We start from the raw sequence: 23,367 nt of genomic DNA, 5'->3' as shown, positions 1-23,367 counted from the left end.
TGGGTACAGGTCTCAGCTCATCTCTCCCCTGTCCACAGCCAAACTGGAGGGCTCCATGCTGAACTGAAATGACCTGAGTACTCACCCTCAAATGACTAAATGCCTCATGGAGCTATGTACACTTTTGTTGGGTGTGAGTGGGGATAGTTGAGTAGGCATGTGGCACACAGAGGATTGGGAGGCAGCTATTAGATTCTATTTCCCAGGGCCTCTGCATTCCATAGGAATGGGTCAGGATTGACATGTTGAGGGTGATGTGGTATTTTTTATTTTGCATTAAGTAACAGAAGATTGTTAACAAGTATAATCAGACCCAGTTTATGTGTCTTTCTGGATTCACTTGGCTCTGTCCAACTATATACCTTAGCTGGTTGTGCCATATAGAGATTCTGGCCACCTGCTGTGTGAGCCTCCCTGAAGGTGAGGATTGGGCTTTGGATGGCTTCAGTGGTACCTGCTGCAGAGGGAGCTCTGGAGACTCCAACATCTAGGACTGCCCAAACTATATCTATTAAGCTATGGCTCTTCACACTGCTTCCTACTGAAATGAAATAGCATGCCTTAGGTCACGAGGTCAGACTTCCTCTGCAGCTTCCTGGAAGGACTTAGCAGCAGAATCCAGGAAGAGAATAAAATTAATGCCCTATGTGACAATTTTTGACCAGGTCCGCTGTGAAAAATTATAGGGTCTGACAAGACTATAAAGCCATATATCAAAATATTTAAAAGTTATGCCACATTAACCAACTATAATATTAATATAGTTATGTCTCCAATTTTGACAAGTGTATATTCAAAATGACAAGATGTAAAGAGCTGAATCAAGTTATATTATTTATATGAATAAACATTGGTAAATACTAAAGATGACTACATTTAATAACTTATGAAGCATATGTAGATATTCTGCTGATGGACTGGTGATGTTTCCATAAGTGTTAAAAATAAACATATGTATGTAATTCACAACTTAGTAAAATCCTTATTTTTGCCTGCTTCAGGAAAATATCACTAGTTATATCATTATAATCAAGATTTTAATATAATTTAGGTTGAACTGATAATAGTGCTCTAAAAGATTGAAATATGACATATAATCTACTCAACTGTACAAGAATCCAGTGAATTTTCATCAAAGAAGTAATTTAAAATAAATGTAACAAAATAAAAAGTAAAATTGTTTTTACTGATGTTTTCAAACACGCTTTTCTTTTAAATGAGTAATATAAAATTAGTTTTATGATTTTCTATTAAACTGAATAAACAAATATGAATTAATGCCATTGTAATTAATGGCTTTATTAAATCAAATTGACAAGTAAATCTTAAAACATTTATTTCTTTTTCCCACCTGGCCTCTTTTTTTTTTTTTTTTTTTTTTTTTTTTTTTTTGAGGGAAAAAGAGAAGAAGAAGGGGAAAAAAAGAAAAAGAGGGCAAAAGGAATATTACTTCATTCCTAAAATGGGTTTCAATAATGGCCGATCAATATTTTGAGTGTTTAAAGTGGTTAATGCATATTTTATGTGTTTAAAATGGAGACCTCTATTGTGTTTATTTGTTCTGGCTCTGAGTTCAAGTCCTGGATATCGTTATCAATTTGTTGTCTCATTGAATCTAAATCTCATTATGTGTCTTATGTATCTGGGTATTAAGATCTCTTATTGTTGCATTAATCCTTTTACCCTTGCATCCTTGTAGCTTTGAAATCTATTTTATTAAGTGTAAGAATTGCAACTCCTACTTTTTATTTATTTATTTTTGCTCTCCATTTGGTTGGTGAGTTTTTTTCCATCCCCTTGTTTTGAGTCTTTGTATATCTTTAGATATATCGTTAGATTTTTGTGGATAATGTATATTTTGTGTGTTTAAAATGGAGAGCTCTATTGAGTTTATTTGTTCTGGATCTTAGTTCCAGTCCTGGATATCGTTATCAATTTTCTGTCTCGTTGAATCTAAATCTCATTATGGGTCTTATGTATCTGGGTGTTAAGATCTCTTATTATTACATTAATCCTTTTATCCTTGTATCCTTGTAGCTTTGAAATCTATTTTGTCAAATGTGAAAATTGCAACTCCTGCTTTTTATTTATTTATTTTTGCTCTCCATTTGGTTGGTGCGTTTTTTTTTTCCAACCCTTTATTTTGAGTCTATGTATATCTTTGGATATACCGTTAGATTTTGTCTGTATCTTTTGATTGGGAGATTTGGTCGATTTAAATTTAGGGTTGCTGCCGTTTGATATTAACTGGCTATTTTGTCCTTTTGTTGATAAAAATTCTTCTTTATGTTAATGCTCTTTACTTTTTGGTGTATTTTTAGAAAGGGTCATACTGGTTATTCCTTTCTGTGTATAGTGCTTCTTTTAGAAGTTCTTGTAAAGCAGGCCTGGTGGTAATAAAATCTCTGAGTACTTGCTTGTTCCTAAAAAATTTTATTTTTCCTTCAAATGTAAAGCTTAAATTGGCAGGATATGAAATTCTGGGCTGAAAGTTCTGTTGATGAAGTATATTGAATATTGGCTCCCACTCTCTTCTAGCTTGTAGGGTTTCCATTGAGAGATATGCTGTAAGTCTAATAGGCTTCCCTTTATGGGTAACGTGATCTTTCTCTCTGGCTGCCCTTAATATTTTCTCCTTCATTTCGATCTTGGTGAATCTAACGATTATATGCCTTGGGGTTGGTCTTCTTGAGGAATATCTTTGTGGTGTTCTCTGTATTGCCTGGGGTTGAATAGTGTCCTGCTTTGCTAAATTAGGAAAATTTTCCTGGATAATGTCCTGGAGAGTATTTTCTAGCTTGAATTCATTCTCTCCGTCACATTCAGGTACACCAATCAAGCGTATATTAGTTCTTTTCACATAGTCCCATATTGCTTGGAGACTTTGCTCATTCCTTTTTTTCCTTTTTTCTCTATTCTTGTCTTGTTGTTTTGTTTCATTAAGTTGATCTTCGACCTCTGATACCCTTTCTTCTGCTTGATCCATTCGGCTGTTTAAGCTTGTACATATTTCACTAAGCTCTCGTGTTGTATTTTTCAACTCCATAAGTTCATTTGTATTCCTCTCTATATTGTCTATTCTTTTCAACATTTCATCTAACCTTTTTTCCAAGTTCTTAGTTTCTTTACATTGGGTTAGAACAAGTTCCTTTAACTCCCAGAAGTTTCTTATCCACCTTTTAAAGCCTACTTCAGATAATGGAACACAGTCCTTTTCCATCAGGGCTTGTTCTGTTACTGATGAGTCCTTTTCCATCAGGGCTTGTTCAGTTGCTGATGAATGCTTTTCCATCAGGGCTTGTTCCGTTGCTGATGGGTTCTGATTTTGAGTATACTCAGACTTCTTAGGCTGTTTTTTTCCCTTCATTGTAGATGAACCGCCTTTCTAATTAGTTTTCTGAGTCGACGTCCGACTTATTGATTCCCAGTGTTGGGATCCGAGCAACCCACTGTGGCAGCCTAAATAGCAGCGGTAAGACTGATGGTGCTCTTCTGCCCGGGAATCTCTGGTCTGGCTTCCCTCTTGAGTCCGCAACAAGCGGCTCTGACTTCCCGGAGCTCCAAACTCCGGTCAGTAGGGGAAGCAGTCCCGTTGGCTCTGCATGAAGAGCTGCTGTGCCGAGACGCCGGCAAAACCGCTGCGGCGGCCACAAGAGTCGTGCTGGCGACACGTGGGGCTCCTCCACTGGGAATCGGCTGATCGGTGAGTGACGAAAATTCGTCCAAAAGTGTGGCGTCGTCTCGTTCTCTGAGCTTTCACTGGGAGCTACAATCCTGAGCTGTTAGTGGTCGGCCATCTTGGATCGATCTCCAAAACATTTATTTCTTTTTAAAAATATAATTAACACATTAAACATTATTATTTAAAAAAACTATTGTCAAGCAAGTGTTCCAACTTCTTCTAGTTGCCAATGTAAACAATTGACAACACACTTCACATGTTATATTCAGACTGACATAATATTTGTACAAATCTAAGAGTAATATGTTTATTGCTTAATACTGTAAAATGTCCTTCAAACTCCATAAGTCATTGAAAATACTGCATTAACTAGTGTTCCATTATTGGCACTCTAAGCATGTGGGCACTTCCAAAATATAGAAGAGGTACCCAAAGGAAAAGGACACTCAATACTTCATGAAAGAATAGTTTGTTGTGCAAGATTCTGCTGCACTTCTGCTATCTGAGAAGAAAGTTTTAACAAGTTCACTATTTTTTCTCTGACCTAAGTATTCCTACTGGTGGAATAATGTCATATCCTACAGCTTGTTCATCTTTGCATTAGCAGTGGCCCACCATGGGCATCCACACAAATGATACACAGGGTAAGAGATGTGGGGAAGCATTTCCCTGGGGCCTGTGTAGTGGTGAGACTAACTGTTTGGGGTTAACGGTTGCTTTGTGCTAGGATGTGCCAGATCCTGAGTGAAAGAGGTGCCCCTGTGCTTGAGCTCTCTCTCTCTCTCTCTCTCTCTGTGTGTGTGTGTGTGTTTGTGTGTGTGTGTGTGTGTGTGTGTGTGTTCAAGTTCTGCAGGACCTGTAAAAAAACAGGACCCAGGTCAGGGGTCTCTCTTGCCCTGACCAGTGAAAGGCTGGATAAGAATGAGACCACAGACAAATTCCTTTCCTCCTTCCCACTGATAGACTGTGCTGGTGAGTAGTTGTTACCCATGGCCTGCCCTCAAGTGACCAGTTGTGTATTCATTATAGCACATCATAATGTGCCTGGCATCCTCTAGTCTCAAGACAGTCTCTTTCCTTCTGTGGAAAATTGACCTACAATCTTCTCCTTAGGGTAGGAAGGGCAATCATGTGGAAATATAGAGCTGGCTCTTTCAAACAATCTTTCTCTCTATAGCAGAATCTTAATTTCTACTTGCCCAGGTACCTGATACCACTGATTTCTGAGTCCCTGTTGGGTTCCACATTGAATATTGGTTTGATTTTTCATTTATTTCACTACTGGCTTACAATTTTATAGTCATATCTACTAACTCAGTTACTACTCATCCTTTTGTTTTCCAACTTTAAAAAACTTGCTCCTGTCATCTCCTATCCTATTGTCTCTCCCCTTTATGCTTATGTTTATGCTTTAAAATTCCCATGACTGGAATTTTCAGTGAAGTTTCAGGAGATAGTGGAAATAGTTGTATGCATTCAATCTGCCATCATTCACAGACAGTGTGGTTTACCATAGATCTAAATTTAAAAAATTCTACATATCCACAATAGGAGATAGATTAATTGTTGGTACTTGGCATAGTCATTTATTCATTCGATAAATATTTCCAAATATCTACTATGTTCCTACTATATCAGGTGCTGTAGTGTGTGTGTGTGTGTGTGTCTGTGTGTGTGTGTGCTTGTAACTTAAATGCACTGAAACTTTGTTTACAAAACTTTGGTGTCTTTTCTATACTATGCAGGGAGAACTGTGTCCAACAGAATATGAATCTTTAAGTGGGAGGATGATCCAATGAACAGAACATAGTCTTGGTGTCTGGAAGTCTATGGCCTAAATCTCAGCACTGATATAATTTTTAATATTGTTGAAAAAGTGGGACAGCAATATATATTGGATAGTCTATATTCTTTGGAGTCAGAAATACTTGGGTTGTACTCTAGGCTCTCACATTTATTAGTGGTATGACATTGAACAAGTTAATCTTCATGAATTATTTCAGTTTCCTTTTCTCTATAATAGGAATGATTAAACTTATCTCAAAATGTTGTCATAAAGATAAACAGAAATGAAGTGTTTAACTTGCTTAGCACAGTCAATACAAACGATATGTGATACAAACAATATGTATGAGTGGAGAAAAAAACTATTAAAATGTTAAAAGTGCATGTCTCTCAAAGGTGAGATTATAAATTTTATTTTTACCTGTGTGACTTTGGGAAAGTTATTTCACCTTTCAGAACCTCAATTTCCTTTACTATACAAATGAATCACAACAACAGTAATATAATTATACTCTCATAGAATTGCTGTGAACATTTGATTTATAAGATTTTGAAAATAAGGCATTAGCACATTGCTTAGGACATACTAAGTATTTAACATATACTATCTATTATGTTTTATTAATTTTGCTGTATTTTGCCAATTTTTCATAAATGGCCTGTTTTGTTTTCTTGATCATAAAAAATAATAATAAACTTTATTATTTTTAGAAGAAAGTGCCCCTTCACCTGCATATTTCCAAGGGGAGAGCAATAGGAAGGTGAAAATAAAGCGGCATATTATTTGCACCAAGTCTATCACACTCTGATAATAGTCACTGAGTATAATTACAAAGCTTCAAAAGAGGTATCATAAGTGCTAGTGAATGAATGAACGGCCATGCCACAAAGATGGTCACTTCCAACAGACTCACTTCTCCCTGAGTATATCCTTGGGGTTGTAGAAGACTAACACCATCATGAAATGGAGCATTTACAATTGCAACAATAAAGTAGTCCCTTCAACTTGGTGCTGTTAAACTTTTTGTAATCAGTGGAAATTCAATTAATCCAGTTAATTAAATGTTGGTGAACTCAGAATGAATTCTATTAATTAATGTTCTGTATAAAGACATACCAGACCACACAGTGCTTTCCATCAAAGCTCACAGATGGCTGCCCAATCAGAGCTGTCACATTTCCATGTTGCTGTTGCTAGAGAGAGACAGAGAGTTAAGACACAGCAAACCTGTGATTCCCAGCCTGGAGCCTACAGATGTGATCTCATGGGACCATGGTTCCTTCTAAGAGTTTAAAAATGATGAGTTTCTATTTAGCTGGTAATATAAAAGTAATACAAGCTTCTAACTATTCTGGGTGACAGTCTGAGGTCACACTCGTTTAGTGTCCCATGTTTTTTTGGGGGGAGGGAGCTTACAATCATATTCGGTAATATGATGAACTTAAGGTAGCAGTACTGACTTCACTGTTTTCTTTATTCAGTGGTAAGAAAGCAAGTATCAGAAACAACCTTCCAGCACTACCTCTAGACCAAAGTGTACCTAACATTTTATCGCTCTCCTAATTTCTAGGGTGGTTTACAGATGTTATTTAATTCTTACAACATTATAAGTATTTATAATATTGTCAGGTTTTGAAGTTCAGAGAAGTAAAGTAACTCTTCTAGTTCACACAGCTAGTCAGTGGTAGAGCTGAGATTTGAACCTATAACTGATTGACTTCAAGGTTGAGCTATTTCTAATATTACCTGTGATTATAGAGCTTAAAAGATTAGGTAGAGGAGATATGTGTTGTGCTTCCCAAATCCCATGCTCCTAATACTGTTGAAACCTGCTTCCATCAATAGCTTTACAAACAAACAAACTAGTGATCAGCTTGAAGAAATAACTGCTTGATTAGCTGACCTTATTATTAGAACCTCTATTACTACTGGAAAAAAAATGCAATTGTGCCTTAAATGAAATGAAGCACATATTTACAAGCTAATTATATTGAAGAATTGTATCTATTTATATACTATTTTAAAAAGAGAAAATAGAGACCAAATACATTAATACTAATTACATTTAATTATTCTTAATATATTAATCTCTATTTTTAATACATTAGTAAATGTGAATGAGCATAACTCATCTACTAAAATAAAAAAATTATATTGATTAACAATACAAAATTCAACCCTATCTTCATATTGAAAGACACACTTAAAAAGAGATTTGGAAAGGTAAAAATTAAAAATAAATACCAGACAAATACAAATGAAAGAAAAGCAAGTGTAAAACTCTTGACATCAAGAAAGATAAAATTTGGCCAGTTGAGATTGCTCATGATTGTAATCCCAGCACTTTGGGAGACCAAGGTGGGCAGATCACTTGAGGTCAGGAGTTTAAGAGCAGCCTGGGCAACATGGCAAAACCCCATCTCTACTAAATATGCAAAAATTAGCTGGGCATGGCAGCTGACGACTGTAATGCCATCACTTTCAGAGGCTGAGGTGGGTGGATCACTTGAGGTCAGGAGTCCGAGACCAGCTGACCAAGATGGAGAAACTCGGTCTCTACTAAAAATACAAAAAGTAGCTGGGCATGGTAGTGGGTGCCTCTAATTCCAGCTACTCAGGAGACGGAGGCAGGAGAATCGCTTGAACCCAGGAGGTGGAGATTGCTGTGAGCTGAGATTGTGCCACTGTACTCCAGCCTGGTCAACAAGAGAGAAACTCTATCTCAAATAATAATAATAATGATAAAAAATTAAAGATCTATGTAAATGAGAAAATATGTGGAATATTGGAAAATTAAGTATTTTAAAGATATTTATTTTCTCCAAATTTGTTTAGTGAATCAGTGCAATCCTAATGAACATCTCAGCCATACTTTGTGTGTGTGTGTGTGTGTGTGTGTAGTAACTAACAATCTGAGTCTAAAATTATTTGAAAATGCAAATTACCTAGGTTAGCAAAAAAAAACAAAAACAAAAAAACAAATTTGGTTTACTTGGGTTACTTGCTTTCAACAATTAATAAAAAGCTACAATAACCAAGACTGTATGATTTTGGTTTAAGAAAATTCAACTTCATAGGCTAGAAATGAGAGACTAGAAACAAATTTTGTAATATACAATTCATTAATTTGGACAAAGATGCCAATGAAATTTAATGAGGAAAGTAAAAGTACTTTCAACAAATGTAATCACATGATCTTAACTCCTACCTCATACCATATACAAAAATTAATTTGAGATGGGTCATAGATAGAAACATAATAGCTAAGAGTACAAAGCTTCTAGAATGAAACCCAGGAGAGTACCTTTGTAAACTTGAGGTAGGCAAAGATCTTTTAACAAGGAGCTGAAAGGACAGACCATAGAAGAAAAACTTACAAATTTCCTTTTAGCACAATTTGAAATATCAACTCTTCAAAAGACACCAGTAAGAAAATAAATAGGCAAGTCAAAAATGTGAAGAAAATATCCATATTATACATCTCTGATTCAATGATAATTAAGGAATTATTATAAATCTCTAATAAAAGGACAAACCTATAAAAATGGGTGTCTTAAATAGACCCTTCACAAAAATAAAAATACATGAATGTATTTCATTCATAAAAGGAAATATATGAATGGCCAAAAAGTACATCAAAATGTGTTCAACATTATTAGGTTTCAGGAAAATAAAAATTAAAACCAAGAGACATAGGGGCCAGAACTTGTCCCTTTATAATGGCAGTTATACAATATTATAGTCATCAGGTATAAATGTTATGCAATTTTAGGTATAAATGTTATACAGTTTTATAGTTATTAGGGTAAATACAATTTAAAAATTAGACCATACTAAAATATGTGCTAAGATGTGGGTCAACAGAACCTCGAAGAAGTTGCTAGTGGGGATGTAAAATAACAATCACATTGGGATAACTTTTTTGGATATATTGTTATGCAAAACAGACAAGGGGAAAAAGTATGTACAATATGCTCCATTTGTTGTTAAAAAGGTGATCGAGTAATAAAAATCTATTTTACAGAATAGGGTAGATGGGACATGAGAAGCTACACTTCTCTGAATATGCTTTGTTCTGTAGGTCTGGCTTAAAAATCATATAAATCATTTGCCTAATTACAAAACAATCAAATAGAAGACTTCCTTAACAATAAATACACCAACTTTGTTTCTAGGTGGTGGCATAAAACAGAAGGAAAGGAACTGTTTCAAGAAGATACAATACATTAAAAATTCTTAGTAGGATATACTCTAAGGATGAGCTGAATTGCCAAAAAAAAAAATAAATAAAATCTTAAAGTGCTTTTATAGTTATAATATTGGTTGTAGTCTTGGTAGTCTTGTTCTGATGGTTGTGCTTATATTGTGGGATAAAACAAATGTATGGTTACATAATATTTTAATTCCATCATTCCCTGTGTTTTGAGCACTGGGATTCTTGACTTTAAAGAAAGGAGATTCAGATTTAATATAATTGGGCTTAAATAAAATCCTGTATTTTAAAATTTGAATTATCAGTTATCAGTATGAATTCATGATTGTATTTTATTTAAAACATTCTTACACTTTTTATACTAAAAAGGTTTAGTTTTTGTTTAGAAACAATAACTAATGCAGTAGCAATGAGTCCCTAGGAAATTCATACTGTGGCCTTAAAATTTATTACTTTCTATGAGAAACTAGTGGTATGTGGGAAAATGACTATTTTCAGGTGATTCTGCTTTAACAGATAAGAAGGTACTATCAGATATCAAGCATCACCAGTTTATTTAAAAAGATAGGTGCAAATTTGAAGTAGATACAAATGGTCAAAGAAGGCATTTTTTTTAAATAGAAGAAAAATTTACATACAGTTAGTGATATACACAGATAAGTGAAGATGGGACAATGTAATAGCCAAAAAAGATAATATTTCGAATATATTACTTTATACCAAATATATTTAAATATTGAGTTCATAATAAAATAAAAAAGACATAAAAATTTGTTACTGTTGAGAAATACTAGAAAAACAACTCCTTGAATTAAAACTGCTAATGATAAAGAATCATGTATCTATCTTGTCTTTCCTATACAAACTGTATTTTGGGGTGGCTAAACTATAGATGAGAGCAGGTTTCTCTTTACAGAAGGATTCCATTTAGTTGATGAAGAAGTGATAGAAATAAAGTATCACCATTTGGCTGTCTCCAGTGAAATTATGGATCTATTTATTGATAATCAATAGCTGCAAATATCACATAATAAGCATCTTATAAAATCTTGTTTTATGAACGTATAACATATATAGTCGTCTCAGTGGAGAAAAAAATGGAACTGTTTCTAATCTGGTCTCAGAATGCAACTATCAGGTGTCAGGACATACAGAGTGCAGAGAAACATCTTAAACAATACAGTAATACAATAAGCATGCAATCAGGAAAATCCAAACTGAGGGTAATTCTGCAATCCTGTTTATTCAACAAATACATTGCAAAAAAAAAAAAAAAAAAAACCCTGAGAATAATGAAAGAAAATCTATAGATTAAACATGACGATTAGAGTAACAGCAATTTATCTCAATATGTGGATCTTATTTTTATTCTAGCTCAACCAAACTGTCAAAATAATAATAATGATATTTATGAGACAAAAATCTGGATACTAACTGAATGTCTGATAATACTAAGAACATATTATGAAGAGGCATGGGAATGATATTGTTATGTTAACAAAAATGGAACATATACAAGGTTTGGGATCAGTTTCAAAATTAAATGAAAGAGAGACGCAAAGTATAGGTACGACAAAATGGGTTTTGAGTTGATAATTATTGAAGCTAGGCAATGAATACTTGGAAGTTAATTATTCTGTTTGTGTCTGTTAAAATTTTCTATAGTAAAAAATTAGAAATATATAAATATTGCAAAACACAATATGTAATAAGGGTACACAGGTTTCATATTTTTTTTTTTTATTTTTTTTAATTTTTATTGGATTTTAGGTTTTGGGGTACATGAGCAGAGCATGCAAGACAGTTGCGTAGGTACACACATGGCAGTGTGCTTTGCTTTTCTTCTCCCCTTCACCCACATTTGGCATTTCTCCCCAGGCTATCCCTCCCCACCTCCCCCTCCCACTGGCCCTCCCCTTTTCCCCCCAATAGACCCCAGTGTTTAGTACTCCCCTTTCTGTGTCCATGTGTTCTCATTTTTCATCACCCACCTATGAGTGAGAATATGCGGTGTTTCATTTTCTGTTCTTGTGTCAGTTTGCTGAGGATGTTGTTCTCCAGATTCATCCATGTCCCTACAAATGACACAAACTCATCATTTCTGATTGCTGCATAATATTCCATGGTGTATATGTGCCACATTTTTCCAATCCAGTCTATTATCAATGGGCATTTGGGTTGATTCCAGGTCTTTGCTATTGTAAACAGTGCTGCAATGAACATTCGTGTACATGTGTCCTTATAGTAGAACGATTTACAGACTTTTGGATATATACCCAGTAATGGGATTGCTGGGTCAAATGGAATTTCTATTTCTAAGGCCTTGAGGAATCGCCACACTGTCTTCCACAATGGTTGAACTAATTTACACTCCCACCAACAGCGTAAAAGTGTTCCTTTTTCTCCACATCCTCTCCAGCATCTGTTGTCTCCAGATTTTTTAATGATCGCCATTCTAACTGGCGTGAGATGGTATCTCAATGTGGTTTTGATTTGCATCTCTCTGATGACCAGTGACGATGAGCATTTTTTCATATGATTGTTGGCCTCATATATGTCTTCCTTCGTTAAGTATCTGTTCATATCCTTTGCCCACTTTTGAATGGGCTTGTTTGTTTTTTTCCTGTAAATCTGTTTGAGTTCTTTGTAAATTCTGGATATCAGCCCTTTGTCAGATGGGTAGAATGCGAAAATTTTTTCCCATTCTGTTGGTTGCTGATCCACTCTAGTGACTGTTTCTTTTGCCGTGCAGAAGCTGCGGCTTTTCATTAGGTCCCATTTGTCTATTTTGGCTTTTGTTGCCAATGCTTTTGGTGTTTTGTTCATGAAGTCCTTGCCTACTCCTATGTCCTGGAGAGTTTTGCCTAGATTTCCTTCTAGAGTTTTTATCGTGCCATTTCTTATGTTTAAGTCTTTAATCCATCTGGAGTTAATTTTAGTGTAAGGTGTCAGGAAGGGGTCCAGTTTCTGCTTTCTTCACATGGCTAGCCAGTTTTCCCAACACCATTTGTTAAACATGGAATCCTTTCCCCATTGCTTGTTTTTGTCAGATTTATCAAAGATTGTATAGTTGTATGTATGTTGTGTTGCCTCCGGTGCCTCTGTTTTGTTCCATTGGTCTATATCTCTGTTTTGGTACCAGTACCATGCTGTTTTGATTACTGTAGCCTTGTAGTATAGTTTGAAATCCGGTAGTGTGATGCCCCCCGCTGTGTTCTTTTTGCTTAGAATTGACTTGGCTATGCGGGCTCTCTTTTGGTTCCATATGAAGTTCATGGTGGTTTTTTCCAGTTCTGTGAAGAAAGTCGATGGTAGCTTGATGGGGATAGCGTTGATTCTGTAAATTACTTTGGGCAGTATAGCCATTTTCACGATATTAATTCTTCCTAACCATGAACATGGAATGTTTCTCCATCTGTTTGTGTCCTCTCTGATTTCGTTGAGCAGTGGTTTGTAGTTCTCCTTGAAGAGGTCTCTTACGTTCCTTGTGAGTTGTATTCCAAGGTATTTTATTCTTTTTGTAGCAATTGCGAATGGCAGTTCGCTCTTGATTTGGCTTTCTTTAAGTCTGTTATTGGTGTAGACAAATGCCTGTGATTTTTGCACATTGATTTTATATCCTGAGACTTTGCTGAAGTTGCTTATCAGTTTCAGGAGTTTTTGGGCAGAGGCAATGGGGTCTTCTAGGTATACTATCATGTCGTCTGCAAATAGAGACAATTTGGCTTCCACCTTTCCTATTTGAATACCCTTTATTTCTTTTTCTTGCCTGATTGCTCTGGCTAGAACTTCCAGTACTATATTGAATAGGAGTGGTGAAAGAGAGCATCCTTGTCTAGTGCCGGATTTCAAAGGGAATGCTTCCAGTTTTTGCCCATTCAGTATGATATTGGCTGTTGGTTTGTCGTAAATAGCTTTTAGTACTTTGAGATACGTTCCATTGATACCGAGTTTATTGAGGGTTTTTAGCATAAAGGGTTGTTGAATTTTGTCAAATGCCTTCTCTGCGTCAATTGAGATAATCATGTGGTTTTTGTTTTTGGTTCTGTTTATGTGGTGAATTACGTTGATAGACTTGCGTATGTTGAACCAGCCTTGCATCCCTGGGATAAATCCTACTTGATCATGATGAATAAGTTTTTTGATTTGCTGTTGCAATCCGCTTGCCAATATTTTATTGAAGATTTTTGCATCTATGTTCATCATGGATATCGGCCTGAAGTTTTCTTTTCTCATTGGGTCTCTGCCGGGTTTTGGTATCAGGACGATGTTGGTCTCATAAAATGATTTGGGAAGGATTCCCTCTTTTTGGATTGTTTGAAATAGTTTTAGAAGGAATGGTACCAGCTCCTCCTTGTGTGTCTGGTAGAATTCGGCTGTGAACCAGTCTGGACCTGGGCTTTTTTTGTGTTGTAGGCTCTTAATTGCTGCCTCAACTTCAGACCCTGTTATTGGTCTATTCATAGTTTCAGCTTCCTCCTGGTTTAGGCTTGGGAGGGTGCAGGAGTCCAGGAATTTATCCATTTCTTCCAGGTTTACTAGTTTATGCGCATAGAGTTGTTTGTAATATTCTCTGATGATGGTTTGAATTTCTGTTGAATCTGTGGTGATTTCCCCTTTATCATTTTTTATTGCATCTATTTGGTTGTTCTCTCTTTTATTTTTAATCAATCTGGCTAGTGGTCTGTCTATTTTGTTGATCTTTTCAAAAAACCAGCTCTTGGATTTATTGATTTTTTGAAGGGTTTTTCGTGTCTCAATCTCCTTCAGCTCCGCTCTGATCTTAGTTATTTCTTGTCTTCTGCTGGGTTTTGAGTTTTTTTGATCTTGCTCCTCTAGCTCTTTCAATTTTGACGATAGGGTGTCAATTTTCGATCTCTCCATTCTCCTCATATGGGCACTTATTGCTTTATACTTTCCTCTAGAGACTGCTTTAAATGTGTCCCAGAGGTTCTGGCATGTTGTGTCTTCGTTCTCATTGGTTTCGAAGAACTTCTTTATTTCTGCCTTCATTTCATTGTTTACCCAGTCAACATTCAAGAACCAGTTGTTCAGTTTCCATGAAGCTGTGCGGTTCCGGGTGGGTTTCTGAATTCTGAGTTCTAACTTGATTGCACTATGGTCTGAGAGGCTGTTTGTTATGATTTCAGTTGTTTTGTATTTGTTGAGCAGTGCTTTACTTCCAATTATGTGGTCAATTTTAGAGTAGGTGTTATGTGGTGCTGAGAAGAATGTGTATTCTGTGGATTTGGGGTGGAGAGTTCTGTAAATGTCTATCAGGTTTGCTTCTCCAGGTCTGAGTTCAAGCCCTGGATATCCTTGTTGATTTTCTGTCTGGTTGATCTGTCTAGTATTGACAGTGGAGTGTTAATGTCTCCCACTATTATTGTGTGGGAGTCTAAGTCCTTTTGTAAGGCATTAAGAACTTGCCTTATGTATCTGGGTGCTCCTGCATTGGGTCCATATATGTTTAGGATTGTTAGCTCTTCTTGTTGTATCGATCCTTTTACCATTATGTAATGGCCTTGTCTCTTTTGATCTTTGTTGCTTTAAAGTCTATTTTATCAGAGATGAGAATTGCAACTCCTGCTTTTTTTTGCTCTCCATTTGCTTGGTAAATCTTCCTCCATCCCTTTATTTTGAGGCTTTATGTATCCTTGCCTGTGAGATGGGTTTCCTGGATACCGCACACTGATGGGTTTTGGATTTGTATCCAATTTGCCAGTCTGTGTCTTTTGATTGGTGCATTTAGTCCATTTACATTTAGGGTTAATATTGTTATGTGTGAATTTGCTACTGCTGTTTTGATGCTAGCTGGCTGTTTTGCCCGTTATTTGTTGTAGATTCTTCATTATGTTGATGCTCTTTAGCATTCAGTGTGATTTTGGAATGGCTGATACTGGTTGTTCCTTTCTATGTGTAGTGACACTTTCAGGAGCTCTTTTAAAGCAGGCCTGGTGGTGACAAAATCTCTGAGTACTTGCTTGTTCGAAAAGGATTTTATTTTTCCTTCACTTATGAAGCTCAGTTTGGCTGGATATGAAATTCTGGGTTGAAAGTTCTTTTCTTTAAGAATGTTCAATATTGGCCCCCACTCTCTTCTGGCTTGTAGTGTTTCTGCCGAGAGATCTGCTGTGAGTCTGATGGGCTTGCCTTTGGGGGTGACCCGACCTTTCTCTCTGGCTGCCCTTAGTATTTTCTCCTTTATTTCAACCTTGTTGAATCTGACAATTATGTGCCTTGGGCTTGCTCTTCTTGCGGAATATCTTTGTGGTGTTCCTGTATTTCCTGCATTTGAGTGTTGGCCTGTCTTGCTAGGTGGCGGAAATTTTTCTGGATAATATCCTGAAGAGTATTTTCCAGCTTGGATTCATTCTCTTCATCACATTCTGGTACACCTATCAAACGTAGGTTAGGTCTTTTCACATAGTCCCACATTTCTTGGAGACTTTGTTTATTCCTTTTTGCACTCTTCTCTCTGATCTTGGTTTCTCATTTTATTTCATTGAGTTGATCTTCGACTTCTGATATTCTTTCTTCTGCTTGGTCAATTCGGCTGTTGAAACTTGTGCATGCTTCACGAAGTTCTCGTATTGTGTTTTTCATCTCCTTTAATTCATTCATATTCCTCTCTAAGTTATCCATTCTTGTTATCATTTCCTCGAATCTTTTTTCAAGGTTCTTAGTTTCTTTGCATTGATTTAAAACGTGTTCTTTTAGCTCACAAAAGTTTCTCATTATCCACCTTCTGAAGTCTAATTTCATCACAGTTATTCTCCATCCAGCTTTGTTCCCTTGCTGGTGAGGAGTTTTGGTCCTTTCTAGGAGGCGAGGTGTTCTGGTTTTGGGTGCTTTCCTCCTTTTTGCGCTGGTTTCTTCCCATCTTTCTGGATTTATCCACCTGTCGTCTGTGTAGTTGCTGACTTTTCGGTTGGGTCTCTGAGTGGACACCCAGATTGTTGATGATGAAGTATTTCTGTTACTTGGTTTTCCTTCTTCCAGTCTAGCCCCTCCACTGTACAGCTGCTGAGGTCCACTCCAGGCCCTGCTTGTCTGGGGTGCACCTATAGCAGCTGTCTAACAGTGAGGGATGCTACCAGTTTCTTTTTTTGCTATCTTTGTCCCCAAATGATGCCTGCCAAATGTCAGTGTTTTGGATATAGAGGGGTCAGGGAGCTGCTTGAGGAGACAGTCTGTACTTTATAGGAGCTCAAGTGCTGAGCTGTGAGCTCTGTTGTTCATTCAGGGCTGTTAGGCTGCTACGTGTAATTCTGCTACAGCTGATCTCATACAAAAACCCTTTTTTTCCTTAGATGCTCGGTCTCGTGGGGGGGGTTGGGGCTTTCTTTGTGAGTGTCCGTTGTGCTGTCCTGCCCAGCTAGGAGGCAGTCTAGTCACTATTTACCTGCCGAGGCTCTACCCTGCTGGTGGGAGGTTTGCCCTGTTGCTGCAGACTCTGCCATGCTGCTGCGTTCTCCGCCCTGCTGCCATGGGCTACGCCCTGTGGCGGAGTCTCTCTGTTGTAGTGGGTTGTCTCAGCAATGGCAGGCTGCGTCAGAAATGGGCGTGTACCTCAGTAGGGGCTCATTGCCTCGGTAATGGCAGATGCTCCTCCCCCACGGAGCTGCACCGTCCTGGGTTCAGCTGTGCCCACACCCAGAGTGTTTGGAATCGTAGTTTTTTTTGTCCCACTGCACTACCCCAAACGCTGCTTCCCTGGAATATCCTGGGCTGGCTCACTGTCCAAGTCCCATTCAGTCTCAAGTTCAGCCCTCTCAAGTCTCAGATTGCCGGTTTAACAGGGCACCCGGACCAGTGCTCTTTGTGTGGAGCACTGTGTAGCGCCGCTGCACTACAGCGCCAGCCAAAACCTCTGCCTGGCGTCCTGCGTCTCTTTTATACCTGGGAATTTCCCTGTTCTGTGGGCAACAAAGATCCATCTTGAAATGCGGCCCTGACTCACCCTATCCGCGCATTCACCGAGAGCTTCAATCCTGGGTTGTTCTCACTGCACCATCTTGAGTCCCCCTCTGTAAGTCAGTTTCATATTTTTTATGTTGTTTTATATAATCTGTTTTATACATGTAACATTTCAAAATAAAATAATTAAAATGCTGTCATATATTTTATGACGTAAATATATGAAGGCAATAACAAATAGGTAACCTATTAAAATGTGTTACATAGTATAGTATATAACATTAAAATGCACACTATACTATGTATATTGTCTTAGTTTATTTTGTGTTGCTATAACAGCATGCCACAGATTGATTAATTTATAATGAACATAAATTTATTGGCTCACAGTTATGGAGGCTGGGAAGTCCAGCCTGGCATCTGTCTTGACAGGTGCTGGCATCTGTCAAGAGCCTTCTTGCTGCATCATCACGTGGCCAGAAATCGAAGGCCCAAGAGACATAAGAGGTCCAAACTTGTCCCTTTGTAATGGCAGTAATCCTACCTAAGAGAGCAAAGCCTTCATCCCCCAATTGCCTCTTAAAATCCCACCTCTTAAAACTGCTATAATGGCAACTAAATTTCAACATGCATTATGGAGGGAACAAAGAGTCAAGCCAGAGCATATAAGTTGTAAAAGAACAACTTCTTCTGTTGTCACTGAAATTTTGGCCTCACAATAATAATCAGTTAATCTCATTTCCTGTATTTTGTCTGAAAATCTTAGCAGCTTTGCACCAAGATATACTTATCAGGTTTTTTTTCCAAGTGTAAAGGAAAAGTCCTAAGTCCTAATTTATTTCTCTCTAATTCTCACAAATGATCCATTTGATTCTTCTTTTCTTGGTAAAATATGGCTTTAAAATTACATTGTCTACTCACTTTGTTTATTAATATATTTGATTAATAAGTGTGGATAAGATAAACAAGGTCTCTGCCCTCATGTCTGGCTCTTCCATCAATTTGCTACATGAACATAGGCAAATCTTTGTTTTCATTTAGAACCTCTGTTTTCAAATCTGAAAAATGATGCATATGGGTCTTAAGATCTCTGAAGAATTCTTCTAGGTTTTAAAATCTACAAAACAATAAATCAATCATTTATTTCTATCTGGCATGCAGTACTTTCATCCATATCATGGAGATGCTTGCTGTTCTGTACTGTATCAACACTTGGATCATCATGAAATCAACAATTAGTTTCTTTTAGTTTTTTGTTTATTGCAGCAAAACAGGCTTGACTTCAACCACTTTCCAATTAGTCAGTGTAAAAGGTGTCACAATTAATTGTGTTTGAGTAATCTTAGAAAGTATGTAACACTGACTGAAACCACCCTCCTGGTTAGAAAGTAAATTATATTACCATGATTCTCCTTTTTTTCTTGACTGATCACTAAGTTTTATAATTGAGTCTTTATAACAAAATAATTCTAAAATAAATTTTTTGTCAGAGGTAACCTTGATGCCTTTTTTTTTTATTTTGGCAGGGCCATGCATGCAGAAATTTTAACTCAATGGCAATCCTTGTGTTTGTATAATCTAAAGCTTGCTATACTGTTTTCTGGTGCATCATAAATGTTTCCACATTAGTATGACACATTGGGCAAATAAATAATCAAGAGCAAGCAGCCCAGGACAGGCAACCAGCTCAGAGTTGGTGAGCAGCCCTGGGGTTGAGGAAATCAATATCTAGGTTCCCTAGTATCTCATTCACAGCAACATGGCTGCAAAGCTCTGATGTATTTTTTGCTCTCACAGAATAAAAAACATGTTTGTTGTTTGGACAGCAGACTTCTCAACAAATCTTTCAAAAAGAAATTCATTCATCCAGAAATTCTCATTTTGAGGCCAGTATAGTTTAGTGGTATCCCCAAGCAGAGATTCACTTATAAGTTATGAGAACTTCAGGGAAATATGGCATTAAGTGCAGAAATAGAACATCACTGTAGAGATTCATGGTTCTATCACCTAAACTGCATGAATCAGGATAAGTTCATTCCAAGTAAACAAGTTACTTATACAAGTTACAAATATATGGCTAATCACAAAATAATTCTAATATATTCTGCAGTATTTATAAATAATGACAAATTGTAGCAGGCATACAATAAAAGCTGAGTTAATAATCTTGATATGGGAAACACAGGCTGTATTGTGAAGTTGTCAAAGTGATATAATATTGTTCATACAGGGTTAGCAACGGAATTGTAGAACTGTTTATACAGCTGTGTACAGTGCGGATACAGAACTTTTAGTTTTGAAACATTTAAAAACTTGAAGTCATTTGATCTTATTCTCTGTAGTCAACTCAGTGATGTAACATGCTGGTCGATGGGCTCTGATTCAATAACTAAGATCATTTAAGTGAGCAGATTTGGCTACTTTCAGAACACATTCATTAGCATCTTAGAAATTCTGATTATTCTATAAATATTTGTTGTTGTTGCTAAATAAATAATAATAAAATGTGTTTCTGGAGGCACGTTGCTTCAGCTGGCCTGCATGATGGCATTGTTACATGGAAGAAAACTCACAAACTGCCCAGAAAACAAACTCAGATTTGAAATGTAATGTGCATAATTTTTCAAAAAGGTGTGCTCTTGGGACAAAACCTTTAACAGAGAAGCATGCATAATTGAGTAGAGAGAAAGGTTTAATTGTGATCCTGGCCCTCAGATTCCTCAGTTGACACAACATGGAGCTCTGGAGCTAGAATAGTACTTCAGCATAGTCAAGCATCGGGCATAGGTGGTCAGGTCTTTATACTTACACATCAGTAGTCATTGGATATATGCCATTGGCTAGGTGAATTTATAATCTTGATATAGGAAGCACAGCCCTTATTGTTGTGAAGTTGTCAAAATGATATAATATTGCTCATACAGGGTTAGCAATGGAATTGTAGAACTGTTTATACAGCTGTGTATAAACAGTTTCTATAAATATAAAAGAACCAATTGTTGGAGTTGAGAGTAAAGAGTGAGAGTTTTAGAAAGAGGTGAGGTCAACTGCAGAACGTGCTCATCACATATCATCAAGGCTGCCCCAATCACACCCATCCCCCTTATTACGCTTAATATCACCTGAGGTTAGGAGTTCAAGACCAGCCTGGCCAACATGGTAAAATCCCGTCTCTACTAATAATACAAAAATTAGCCTGGTGTGGTGGTGGGCAACTGTAATCCCAGCTACTCAGGAGGCAGAGGCAGGAGAACTCCTTGGACCCAGGAGTTTTCTGCAGTTGAGCTAATTCCTGATAGGGCTATATCTGATGTCTGCTAACATCAATCCCAGCAGGTGGTCACTCTTTGTAACCATAGCCTTGTTCTCTTGATCTAACTTTTCTATCATATTTATAGGACTTAACATGTTAATCTCAACCCTCTATTCTCTATATATGTTAATTATAACATAAGGAGGGACATTTACTTATCATATTAATAACATTATATCATTCTTTACATGAGAAAATACCTTAATATCTCTGCATATTCTACCCCTTCTCCTCTTATCATCAGCAATGAATGTCTCCTGTTCTTTAGAAAATGACAAAGTTGTTAAAATAATTAGGAGTTTAGACCTAAGCTTTTATACCTATTCTGCCTTATGGCATATGTTACATCATTGACTTGACTATAGGAAATAAGATCAAATAACTTAGCTATATTGTGAGCAAGATGGTTACCTTTCACCTATAAAAAGAAACAGCATATGTAGCTACTATCTAGGATTATCATAAATAATGAAACATACATTTATGCCAAGTACTTAGCATTAGGCCTGGCATAGCTCTAATTCTAAACAAATTAGACATTTTCTTATTAAAATTATTGTTATGAGATAAGTTGTTTGTTCTTCTAATCCCCAGAAATCTGTCTAAATACTGACACACCTGAGTCTATATAACAAGGGTTGCAGACTCAAATGTGTATATGGGGACAAGAAGATGAAGACAATGAGTAAAGCTGGTCATGTGTTTGACAAGTAAGAGTGGTAGTGATTGCGGCAGATGGTAGAGCACCTGTTTGAGCATCTCTAAAAATGCACAATTACTCAGTTACAGTCAATGGAAATAAAGGCCCTGTGTTGCTGGATTCTCTGAGTTTTTTTGAACTCAGACAAAAAATCTGGATTTTCATGAGCATTTTTCCCATTTAAAATTATTGGAGAATGGTTATGGTGGTTCACACCTGTAATCCCAGCACTTTGAGAGGCTGAGGCAGAAGGATCACTTGAAGCCAAAAGTTTGAGACCAGCCTAGGCAACAAAACAAGAACCCATCTCTAAAGAAATAATAATATAAAATAAAAAGATTAGCATGATGCCCCGGCATCTGTCTATAGTCCCAGCTACCTCAAAGGCTGAGGTGAGAGAATCACATGAGCCCAGGATATTGAGATTGCATCAATGTACCGTACATCGATGTACTGTAGCCTGGATGATGGAGAGATACCCTGTCTTTTAAACATAAAAGTGTGGGAAATGAGTACAGATTTTTAAGAAACACTGTTTTTATCTTCTTAAGTGTGAGAAATGTAAAACACATCTGTGACCCAGATTTAGCCTCTGGTCCACCCTTACATTTTTCACTGAATTTAGTTTATCCAAGCTTATGCCATCATCTTTCATTTACCAAATATTGACTGAGCTGTGACTGTGTGTGAGATACCCTGTGCTTGGAGTGGGTAAAATCCTCATCCTCTTAGAGCTTGCTTTATAATGTGTGTTTCTCGTAGTTTGTGTGCATGGTCGGCAGTACAGAGTCACAACCCCTGCCCGTGCACACACACTACCATGCATTTTCATGAAGTCATAAAATAAGTCAGCTGTAGAGCAGAAACTCATATTTTATAATAATTCCCTCTCTTGTCTTGTTTAGTCTGAGTGCAAAATTCTTCCACAGCTGATATAGAAAGCACACCTCTTAACTTTTAAAATTCATGATATATTTTTTTCTAAATCTGTGACTCCAAAGGGGAGTTTATCTTCCTCAAAGCCTAGGGGTAAAAATGAGAAAATGATTATGAATCATTTGTAGTTGATGTAGGAAATTTAGATCACCTTTTTCTTGTAGAGCCTACAGAAATTGAAGTGTTTTTTTTTTTTTTTTGATGAATGAGCTAGAGGAAAGGAAGAGTAATAAAATCTGCTGTTGCAAACATAAAAAAATTATGAAAGAACTTTAATGGATTATATCATATATGGAAAAATAACCAAGTATTAAGAAGTGTAGCTCAGACCCACACAAATATAGTCAACTGACTTTTAACGAAGGCACAAAGGCAATTCAATCAACAAAGTATAGTAATTTCGGCAAATGATGTTGGAACAACTGGATGCCCACATGCTTACACTGTTCCAAGACACAGACTTTACACTTTATATAAAAAAATTAACACAAAATGGATCATAGATCTAAATGTGAAATAAAAATCTATACAATTTCTAGGGAAAAATAGGAGAAAATTTAAGTAACCTTGGGTTTGGTGGTGAGTTTTTATAAACAACAACAAAAAAATCCATGATCCTTTAAAGAAAGTTAAAATAAATAAAACAATGGTAAATTGATCTGTATTTGTTTTCTAGGGCTGCCGCAACAAAGTACCACAAACTATGTGGCTTAAATAATAGCAATCTATTATCTCATATTTTTAGAGGCTAGAAGTCCAAAATCAAGATGTTGGCAGGCCTATCCTCCTTCTGAAGCTGCTAGGAGGCACCCTTCCT

Source organism: Callithrix jacchus, chromosome 2 (genome assembly GCF_049354715.1).
Source record: "Callithrix jacchus isolate 240 chromosome 2, calJac240_pri, whole genome shotgun sequence".
Classification (NCBI taxonomy): Eukaryota; Metazoa; Chordata; class Mammalia; order Primates; family Cebidae; genus Callithrix; species Callithrix jacchus.
The sequence above is the reverse complement of the archived record's forward strand: the minus strand, read 5'-3'. Positions refer to the sequence as shown.